Raw genomic sequence first — 11,873 nt, 5'->3', positions numbered from 1 at the left:
AAGTCAATGAAAACAATGGTAAAAATGAATGAATTACACTTCGAATTGTTGCCCCATCCACCATACTCGCCTGATTTGCCCCCCAGCGATTATTGGCTGTTCTCAGATCTCAAAAGGATGCTCCAGGGAAAGAGATTTGGATCGAATGAGGAGGTCATCGCCGAAACTGAAGCATATTTTGAAGGAAAAGATAAATCGTTCTACAAACATGGTATCGAAAAGTTAGAGACGCGCTGGAATGACTGTATCGCCTAAAAAGGAGACTATGTTGATGAATAAAATCAAATTATGTCAAAATGTTGTTGTTTTATTAGCTATCCTACGGACTTATTGAGCGATGTGTTACAAATAAAGCTATAGAATATGTTTTAAGTATATGTAAGAATACAAGCAAATTTGTATATTTGCAAACCATTTATTAAACATGCATTATATAGATAATAAATACTATGAAAGTAAAAATCGTCTTAAATACCAAATAAAGTCAAAACTATGCAATTGCAATTTATAACTAGTCAAAAATTTGAGCCTCTTTGAGTACATCAAGAACGCCAATTAGAAGACCGTTGGTCTTAGGATAATATGGTTTTCTCAAACTTCTTATAAAAGGCTCAGAAGAACACATTAGAGAACACATTAGTTGCCTTGATAAATCTTCATTTGTTTTTGACCGCGAACACTTTCTGGAAAATGATTCATGAAACTTCTTAAAGTTTTTTTTTTGGCTTCTTGTGCCTCTTCACTGAGCATGCCATTAGGCAAAATCATTCTCTCTATACCTTGCCAACCATTAATAAGAATGTGATGCAAACACTGTGACAAATGATACCAGGGATATAGATTTACACACTTTTCAACTGTTTTGTAGGAGTATTCTCTAAATAGCGAAGAGTCAATTAGAAAGTTATATGACAATGTACACAAAATAACATGTAACATCTTATCATCCTGACATCAAGTTCAAGAATTTGAGCAAACTTTTCTGCATTCTAAAAAAATCTTCTAGCAGTGTTTTAATTATTTGATGAGCCAGAGCCACCAGACATTGGAATATCAACTATCAGTCCAACTTCATCACAAAACCTTATTTGAATTTTCTTTTTTTGTCCTTGGATAATTTTCTTTTCAAATAGTGTCCTTAAAGACCTCTTTTAAACCGTTAATTTCTAAATATTTTAAAAAGAAATTCCTTGCTTTTAATCCAAGCATGAAAAGTTAAAAGGCCAAAGCAGAGACCTATCTCTGTCAATGGCATTAATTTAGCTGAATGAAGATCATTTATTTTTGTTGTATTGCATTAACAAACTAAAAAACACTGAGAAGATATAGTTGCTTTATATAATGATGTAGCAACTTTGAAATAAATAAACTAGCTTCTTCTAGAAGATTTCTGTTTTCTTTCTCAACTGTTACCTGAGTATAAATACTTTGGCTAGTTGATTCATCAAACATAATGTTAGTCTTTCAAGACAATTTATGGAACCGATAACTTGTTTCTGCAACTGTATTAGGCATATAGCTGTATAATCGACTAATGCTTGAAAGTTTATTTTTCCAGAAAAAACTATTTACAGTCCATAACGTTTGTTCAGAAGACATTGTTCTTTACCAGCACGAACATTATTGTGAACATTTATTATTTAAAGTTACAAATGTAAAATAAACAACAATTACTTTAAGAAATACTTTATTAACAATATTCATGTTAAGAGTAATAATCAAGTAAACAAGAAAAACCGAAAATAAATTAAAAAAAAAAGAAACAATAAATAATTATTTGTTAACTTCTTTTTTTTCTTTATTACTCTATAAAAAATTAAGGAACATGTATTTATAAGAACCTTATAATATACGTATACTATACGACTTATTTATTAAAAAACTTAATTTTCAAAAAATTTACAAAAACCGTATTATTTATGTATATTTTGTATAAACATAAATCAATTTGTATACCGTGAAATCGCCTGAGTTCGGTCACCACGTAACTTCGGTCATTAAAGGAAATATATAAAAAAAGTTGTTTGTTTTCAACCTGCTAAAACAATTCCTATGCAAAACAACAATTCAAAAAAGGCATACTATTAAAGTCTAAAATAAGCAAAGTATTAAAATAAATGATCAAATTTAATCTTAGTATTGTTAAGAATCTGAAAATTAATTATACTTATAAAAAAAAGTAAACAGTTTTTTAATATATATATATATTTTTAATATATATATATATATATTTTCTTCAAATTAGTGAAATTTTGAAATACTCTAACTTCGGTTATTCATTGATAAACAACCAAGGAGACATTACCTGTAAATTTACCAGCGAATTTAGACTATTTATTATGATACTCACTATGGTATTTTATTTGAATTAAAAATGTGTTTACAATTTCAAAATTAACCTGCTTTAAAATAGAATTTACTGGTAAATTTTCTGGTAAATTTATAAACTGAACTTAAATTTACAAAAAATAATACATATTGCAACGCACTGAAATAGTTCTTTTGCAAGTTAATATATTTATGTCATGTTGACATTGTCGTCTACCGATTTACGTGAGAAAGCTTGTGGTTTGAAGGCTGGGAACTAAGGTATGAATAAGATGAAAGCTACTAAAACATTTGGCTTCATAAAATCAACTTTCATCGACAGAAGTAACAAGAAGCATATTTAAAAAAAGGTAAACCAACTAAGTGACAATATCAAAGACATTTTAGTAAAAGTTTCAATATTTATGAGTGATATTGGTTTTAGTTTGACTAGACTTGAAAAACTGTGTGTTGTTAATAACTACTTGGTTTATTCAAGTCAAGCATGTTTTGATGGCAGCGAAATTACACTTGCCTTTTATTACTTATTTATTAGACGTCAATGTGATAAGCATTCTATCGCTTAGAACTTCAAATAATATGCCGTCAAACCGTGATATGCAATAAGCTTCTGTTTAAGAACTAAAGCTAAATGTTCTTAATAACAACGTGAGTCCCATGAAAAGTTACATTATGACTTCTAAAGAAACTTTGACAGAACTTACAAACAAGCAAATAATAGCACAAAATAAAAAGTACGAAGTACAAGCTAGAAAGGTTTTGCGTGAAAAAACAATACAAGAGGCTAATTCAACTAGTACTCAAAAATGCTTGGCAAAGAAGCGGATTTGTTTAACGAACTTACTATTAAACAACGGAAACGACAACTAGTGGAGGTAATCAAAGTTCCGACTATATCAGAATCCAAAGCAACTTCTATATATCAAGACTGTTAATCTAATGGTTCTTTGAGTTCAAAAAAAAAGTCATGCTTGCGACATTTTTTTTTTGGAGATAAAATTACAACTCAACAATAGCTTTGGATGCGTTGCGAATCCTGTGACGATTGGTTGTGTGGATCTTGCTATTCTACTTTGATTGACAGTATGTGCAAGAATAGCCACTATTTATACTTAAAAAAGCCATTTTTTATTTGTTACTTTTTATTTTCTTTGGCGCCCAAAAAGATTTTTTTTTGAGCCCGAGATGACGCCCTCCTTGGTTAATGGTAATTCCTGATTTTGAATTATCATTTTACAATAAAGCAACATTTAAAAATTTAGTTTTTATTATTTATGACATTAAGTTTGTGATGCGTTAAAAGTATATATTTAGCGCCAAAACTTATGGTATTGAAACTTATGATATGGTATTGAAAGTTTGGTCAAAGTGTTTTCATTTGAAATAAAAACTTTAATGCTAGTTTTTTATTATTATTATTTTATTTTTACAATAGATTAGAGATAATATTTTATTTTTGCAATAGATTAGAGATAATATTTTATTTTTACAATAGATTAGAGATAATATTTTATTTTTACAATAGATTAGAGATAATATTTTATTTTTACAATAGATTAGAGATATTATTTTATTTTTACAATAGATTAGAGATAATATTTTATTTTTACAATAGATTAGAGATAATATTTTATTTTTACAATAGATTAGAGATAATATTTTATTTTTACAATAGATTAGAGATAATATTGGCTGTATAATTCACAAAAAATATATATATAACGCTTATTTATGCCTTATATATGAATGCTCGAAGCTTGGGTGACCGAATGTTGGCGATTTTATGGTAAAAGTAAAATAAATAACAATTCATTGATAGTTTAAAAAAAAAGTTATAACAGTTGAAGCTTTTATATAATGTTTTGTTTGTAGAATTTGAACTTGGCAGGATGATATTAATCCACTTTTAAGTTTTAAACGAACGTTTAATTTTCACTGTAAAGATAAAAATCATTTTTAATCAATTTTTGTTGATTCTATTGGGTTATTTTTAAAAAGATACCTGTTCTTATTAAGAAATCAAAGTGTTCCAATTAAGGGAACCAGTTGAAAACAGTGCAACCATTTAAGTCAAATTATGGTTAAAAGTACAGTAAGGTTGCCTGTTTGTTTTTATTAAATCATAAATATTTTCACAGTTAAGCCATCTTTAATTGATAAACAAGTTTTGAGTCGTTTTTTTTTCCAGTATTACCGTATGGAAGTTTTTTTAAATTTATTTGCTCCTTATGACAACTTTTTGTTGCGGAAGGAGGGATGAGGTTTACTAACGGCACTGATTATATTATAAATTATTAATAATAATGGAAAAATTGTAAAAAATATTTTTTTAAATTAAAAATGCAAAGAAAAACTTTTCGAAAAATACTGCAAAAGAAAGCGGTAAAGTAATATATTTTCAAGATTTTACTATTATGGGTAAAAATATCTATACCAATTTTTATGATTTTATTATATTTTACAAATCAATGTTTTCACATCTAATCTTAATTGGTATCTTCTAAGATAATTCTGACTTTTTTTATTCCTTAGCGTCTACTTCTAAAAAAACATTCTTTACTTCTTCTGGAAGCCTTTCCTTGGGTCCAATTTTATTTCTTAATCTTGTAAATTATTTCCATAAGTTTAAAAACATTTTAAACTCAGTTATATTTGCAGGTGAAACGAATTTATTTTGTTCTAAAGGAGACATCAACCTTTTATTTAAAATAGTATAAGAATTATAAGATATATAATAAGAATTGACAATTTTAAAATAATTAGAGTCATTATTAAAGTTTTTTAGGAGGGATACTTGACTAAAACGTGACATGGGGAGAACACAAAAGAAAGATAGAAGATATAGTTTTAAAAAATATCGGTATATTATACAAAGCTAAGCATTTATTAAACCAAAACTGCTTAAATATCTTAGATTTCTCCCTCAAACATTGTTATATAAACTATGCATATATTGTATGGTGCAGCTGTAATGTAAGTATAACTAAAAAACTGCTCAGTAAGCAAAAATACGCTGTCAGAATTACTTCAAGTGCAGGTCGATTTCAGTAGTCTCTCGCTGAATTGCGCAAATTGAAACAGCCACTGCGGTGCACAATTAATTAGGAGTGCGCAAATAAGAAAATAATAAGAATAAATTTAGCAAACTAAATTATTAATTACATAAACAAATCTTTTTTAAGAAATATGTTATGCATGACGGAAAAAGTCATGAATTGTAGGCTGATATGCATTCTGCAGCTTTTCTCGTTTGATTTTCATAATTACTGACCGTATGTTTGATGATAGTCGTTCGTAGCTATTCATTAGTTTATCATTGTCGTTTTTTAAAATTGCTTTAGCTTTTTGACATTTTAATTGCTTGGCAATATTGATCAGAGATAAATGTATAAATTCAATACCTAAGAAGTCTGTACCATCGTCTATCTCATCATTTTTAGCTTCTTCCTAATCAGAATTGTTACCCATTGCAACTGCATTATCATTATTTTTTCGAGAGACAAACAATCTTCAACATCTTCTTTGATTGCTTCAATATACGTTGGAGAATCTTCACAGTCGATTGATTCAAAATTGCTAATACCTTCCGAACTGATCATATTCCCTATTCATTCAATTTCGTTCAGCGGCAAGAGCATATTAAAAGATGCGAAGTCAGCCTCCTCAGAGCATAGGTCAGTGTTAACGGGACTGGAAATCTGAAATAATTCTGTCTTGTCGAAGCAATTTTTGAGAGATGAAAGTTGAATTGATTTCCAAGCCAAACCGACATACTTAGCAGCGTCAAGATGCGCACAAAAGACTACTTTCTTTCAGACATTCTTTTGTATTTACATCGAGGCTGTAATATGACAATATGTCTGTGAGATATAGATATTTATATCGCTTCTTGAGAGCCGCAATAATACCCATATCGCATGGCTGCTTCCAACTTGTGCAATTTGGAGGGAAGAAAACATCTTTTACAAGATTTTGCTCAAACGCCTCAAAATGTCCAGGTCCATTGTCTAACAATAAAAGGCAAGCCAGTTTTTCGTTTAACTTCAGGATAAAAGACTTCATTGAACCGTTTCTAACATATGCCATATGGAGACATCCATCAATGCATTTTTTTGACAAAAATACGGTATAGGTCATGTTCTACCGACTATACAAGCAGGTCGCGCAGCTTTTCCAATCATAGAAGAGGGTATTTTGTGAGATCCTGTTGCGTTGAAGCAAACAACTAGCAACTAACGTTGGAGCAAGTCACTCTTTCTTTAGATTTTTTTTTAACTCTTGTAGTTACTAAGCTTTCAGTAGGCATTAACAGAGAATATCTAGGCAGCAAGCGAAAAAAATGTCCAGTTTCGTCCATATTATATACATTTTCGGATCCGTACATTTTAATAATTGAGTAAAGGTCCTCAAGTTGCTGAAGAAGAACAGGATCATCTTTGTCAACTTCAGCTCCTTCTCCAAAGAGATGCATTGATTTTAAGCCTCGACAACGACAAAAGTTTGCGAGCCATTGCCAAGAAGCAAAAAAACAAATAGAAAATTCTTCTTCTTTTATATTTAACTTTTGCGCTACTTCTTTTGCTTTCATAATTGCTAACGATGGATTTTAATCTTCGAATAACGCTATGCATCAATCCAAATATATAGCTCATTTTCTATTGTTTCAAATTTTCCAGACAATAATCAAAACGCTTTTTTTCTAGCTTCTTCTGTCATTAGTAAACTTCTTTTTACTATTTGATCTCAATTATTCCAGAGAGATCGAATTGAGTTTTCAGTTACACTATATTCTCTTGCAATCGCTCGTTTGCTCGGCGCATCACTTTTTTTAAGTTTAGCAATAATTTCGACTCGTTGATTTTCTGATAATCTTTTTCCTTTGCCTTTAGCCATAAGAAGTAAGGATAAAAAAGTTGGAATAAGAAAACTGTGAATAGACGGCTAAATTTAAAATGAAGTTTTTTTATTTAAGTTTTTTCAATAAGACTTGACTGATAAATCGTTAAAACTTATTATCTATTTCAAACAAGATTTATCATTTACTTCGATTCGAATTCGAATTATTTATCTACATTCTTATAGAATCATTATCTCAAAATATTTATGATTAAAACTAATTTTTAAGTTAACACAGGAAAATAATAGTTACGTTTTCTGATTTAATTATACTTTCAACAAAAAACTCAGTAAAAAATTGAAACACAAATATTTTAGGCGTAAACGCGCAATTAACTGGGATGCGCAACTAATTGGGTTTGCAATTAAGCGAGAGACTACTGTACTCAATGTTTTAATAATAAAAAATAAATAAATAAATGAAAAAATGAGCCTTGTTTTATCAGGTCTATTTCAAGGAAATAGAACAAGACAAGTGGAGGATCTCATTGCACGATATAAGCTTGCCTGGTCTTTGAACGGTCCTTGAAGTATTCCTAGTCTTCTTTACACGGTCTTTGAAGTTTGCCTGTCTTGAACATTTGCAAACATGCATATCACAATGTAGCCAATAATATTTGCTTCTACATTAAGATGCTTCTTTGGCTAAAACTCCCAAAGGAACTGGTGAGTTTATCATTATTTTTGCTCCGCAAGAACTTTGTGAACTTTGATAAGAACAATTTTTGATTAAATTTTATTTATTAAAAATGTTGATGGTTGCAAAAAGTAAGCTAACAATTAGAACTATTTTAAAAACAGACATAATATTATATGAACTCAATAAAAGAGAATCCCAGTAAAAAATAAAACCGCGTCCCACATGGGTTCCACGTGAGTTCCGTGTGAGATTGATGGGATTTACGTGGGAGAATAATTCCATGTCAAAACATTAGGTCGAAATAACCCACCATCTCAGAAATACTTGATTTTTGGCACAAATGCAGTTAATAGTATTGTTAGGAATAACCAAAAATAATTTGGAGCCAATTTCATTATTTTAAGAGTTATGGGTCTTTAAATTTTGAGATTTTTTACATTTTTTTTATTCTCTGCGCTCTTAGCAACGTCTATAGCAACATTAAAATGTAAAAGTATACACAGTTGTGTTAACCATAGGTTTACAAAATTTAATAGGTATAGAAACTTTTGAAGAAAGAAATCAAAAATCATTACTTAAAGTTATTAGATCTTATATTTCATGAAAAACTTTGAAATGCAAACCGGGTTTTTAACAATAATTTTTCAGTAAACATGTCTAGTATAAAATTAATTGCAGAAAAGGTATTGATCTATTTTAAATCTTCACAATAATAGTTTATACATAAATATCTGTAAGGGGCAAAATTTATTTCACAGTTTTTTTATGCATATATCTTTTTTATTATTGTTTTATTTTTGCAATTTTATTTTTGCATTTTTTTTTACCGTTTTGGTTATAATCTCCATATAGAGATTATAACCAAAATAATTTCTCACAAAAAAATAATAATTTTTCACATAAGTATTATTGATAATACTCAAATGTTAAAACCAATTGCTCTATTTAATTAATTAAACAAGAAACCATCAATTCATTTTTATTTTAAACTAAACAAATGTAATCATAGCTATGATTACACTTATTTAGTTTAAAATAAAAATTAATTTCTGGTTTCTTCTTTGATTAATTAAATGGAGCAGGTGGTTGTAACATTTGAGTTTTGATTATAATACTCATGTGAGAAATTATTATTTCTTTAATGTTGCTTTTAGAAAAATAAAATGTTGAAATTAAATATTATTATAATGGCTAGAACATCACAGTTCTCAGTTGGATTGATTTTAAAATCAAGTTGTCACAAGTTAACGTTTACAAACCACATTGGAATAAATTTTTTCAAAATTTAACTCCAGATGAGCAAAATTTAGTTTTGATTATTGACTTATGTTTTCATTATCAAAAGTTCTATCTTGAGAAGTTCCCTGTGTTTCAGAATAAATGCTGTAATCTGCTGTTAGTTCACAAAAGACCGTGCAAAGGTTAGGAAAGCTTGTCATAAATTTTTTTATAAATGTTACTTTGTCATACTTTTATGTTCTTTATGTTTAATAACACTAGACAAATTTTATTTGATTAAGTTATATTTTTTAATTTAGCATCGCTCAGAGAAGTTATGTCAAAACCCATAGCTTTAAACAACAGGTTCAGTATTGTACCTGGTCAAAAAATTTGTACAAATAGCTTAATCAAATTAAAAGCTTCCACTAAAATTAATACTTATAGCATTGATATTGCTGATGATTACACAAATGAAAGTATAAATAAAGAAAATCTATTTAACGTTCAACAAGAAGCTGATATAAATAAAAACAGACAAGAACTTTCTGATTGTCTCAGTATAATTGGCATGTCACAAGTCAAGCTTCACGGAAAACCATTTGCAAATCATATGAGTATTGAGAAGAAAAAAAATTAAACCTATTACAACAGTTTTCAAAGAAAAGTTATCAAGCTCTTTAAAAATTCCATTGATAGAAGTTGAAGTTTTCGATTATGAATATATTCTTGATTAAAAAAAAAGTTGTCCAGTTCAAAAAATTGTTAGTTTTGATAAAAGATAAACCTGAAAAATGCTGTTCATTTAGGGACAAAATTCAAGTATTGACTTTGTACCCACAAGAATTGAAAATTGAAGCAGCAAGTGAGTATTTTGGTGTTTCAAAGTATCTAATAATAAAATCTAGATCTTTAGCAAAAAAGGAAGGAGTTCTTTGCAGTTCCACAAACTAAGCGAGGTAAAATGCTGCCTGATCAAATAAATACTTTAGTGAAAAAATTTTATGAAGATGCTGAAAAGTCCATATGCAAAAGCGACTACTTTTATCAAGCTTAAAATAGTTATTTGTCTCATTTAAAATTTTATATCGACATGTAAAGTTAGGTTTTTCCAAGTTTTGTGTTTTAAGACCTAAATTGTGTGTTTTGCCAAACTCATCAGGAACCCATTCTGTGAGCGTTTGTATCTACCATCAAAACATGAAGTTAATTCTCCTACCCATTAAAATTGATTACCGTGAACTATATAAATTTATTGTTTGTGATATGCAAAACAAAGAATGCATGTTAAATCGATGTACACAATGTCCAAAAAATACATCTACATTAGAAGAAAAGCTATTCGAACTAATAGGGCAGTTTGGGGAAGAAGATATTATTGAATTTAACCAAAGGGTTACTACTGGTAGATCAGATTTAGTTGTACAGCTTGTAAGCATCCCAGATTATGTAAATATGGTGATGGAAAAACTAGTCTAGCTAACAGCCCATTCATATATTTCTAAATGCCAATCTAAATGTTTAAAAAATCTTAAAGAAGAACTGCCATCAAAAAGTGCAATAATTCTTTGAGATTTTGCAGATAACTATAGTTTTGTTGAGCAGAATGTAGTACACAGTTTCCATTATAATAATCTTCAGTGCACACTTTATCCAGTAGTTGCGTACTATAAAGAAAATCAAGTTTTGCATTCCACTTCATATTGCATTATATCAGATGATAAAAATCATGATACCAATTGTTTACGAGGTACAAAAATCAATTATAAATAGTTTGAAGCAAAAAATACCCAGCATTGCAAACGTGATCTACTTTTCTAATGGCTGTTCATCTCAATATAAAAACTGCAAAAACATTTTTAACCTATATCAGCATAAATCATACTTTGGAATAGATGCAAAATAGGTTTTCTTTGCTACCAGCCATGGAAAGCAACCTTGCGATGGTATAGGAGGAACAGTTAAACGGCCTGTTGCTAATGCTAGTTTGCAGAGAATTTCTACAAATCAAATATTAAACTCACGTGATATGTTTACATATTGCGCTAACAACATCAAAGGTATAAACTTTATTTTTATTTCCAGTGAAAGTTTAGTTGAAACAAGATTATTGCAATCTGGAAGATTTAAAAATGTAAAAACAATACCAGGAACAAGAGACTTTCATGAATTTATTCCTGTATGTCAAAACGAAGATAAGATGAGATACTGCAGTGATGACACTATGCCTAGTTTGACTTACATGTTTAAAAATTGTGAGAGTAAGGTGATGTGCAAAGTTGATGTGGAATTTAAATTTATGTACCAACATAGCCCTTGAATCTTGAAAGACATTTGCTTGCTTTTTTTTATCAATAATTACTCAGAATCGACAGTTTGTGTATGTCTATGATATGTATATGACAATATATTTTATTTGTTAAAGAAAAATTACCTAATTTTTTTTTATTTTACAGTTCAAAGAAAAACAAAAAAATATTTATACTTCATTAATTTGCATAAAGATTTGTCAATTCATAAAAACACGGAATTCAAAGAGTTAATGGGTTTTGATATTTAAAATTGAGTTTATTTATGTACATGCATGTCATGGATATTGCAGTTTTACACCTAAGTGAAAATACCTTTTATTTTTTGACTAGCTCTGAGTGAATATACCTGTCTTTAATATTTAAATATTTTTAATTGAGTTTATTAAATATGGTTATTGAAGTTTTACACATAAGTGAGAACTCTTATTTTCTGATTGTGTCTAAACATAAATACCAATCAATCTCCTGTCCGATCTCAA

This window comes from Hydra vulgaris, chromosome 12 (genome assembly GCF_038396675.1).
Source record: "Hydra vulgaris chromosome 12, alternate assembly HydraT2T_AEP".
Classification (NCBI taxonomy): Eukaryota; Metazoa; Cnidaria; class Hydrozoa; order Anthoathecata; family Hydridae; genus Hydra; species Hydra vulgaris.
This window is presented reverse-complemented; position numbering follows the sequence as displayed.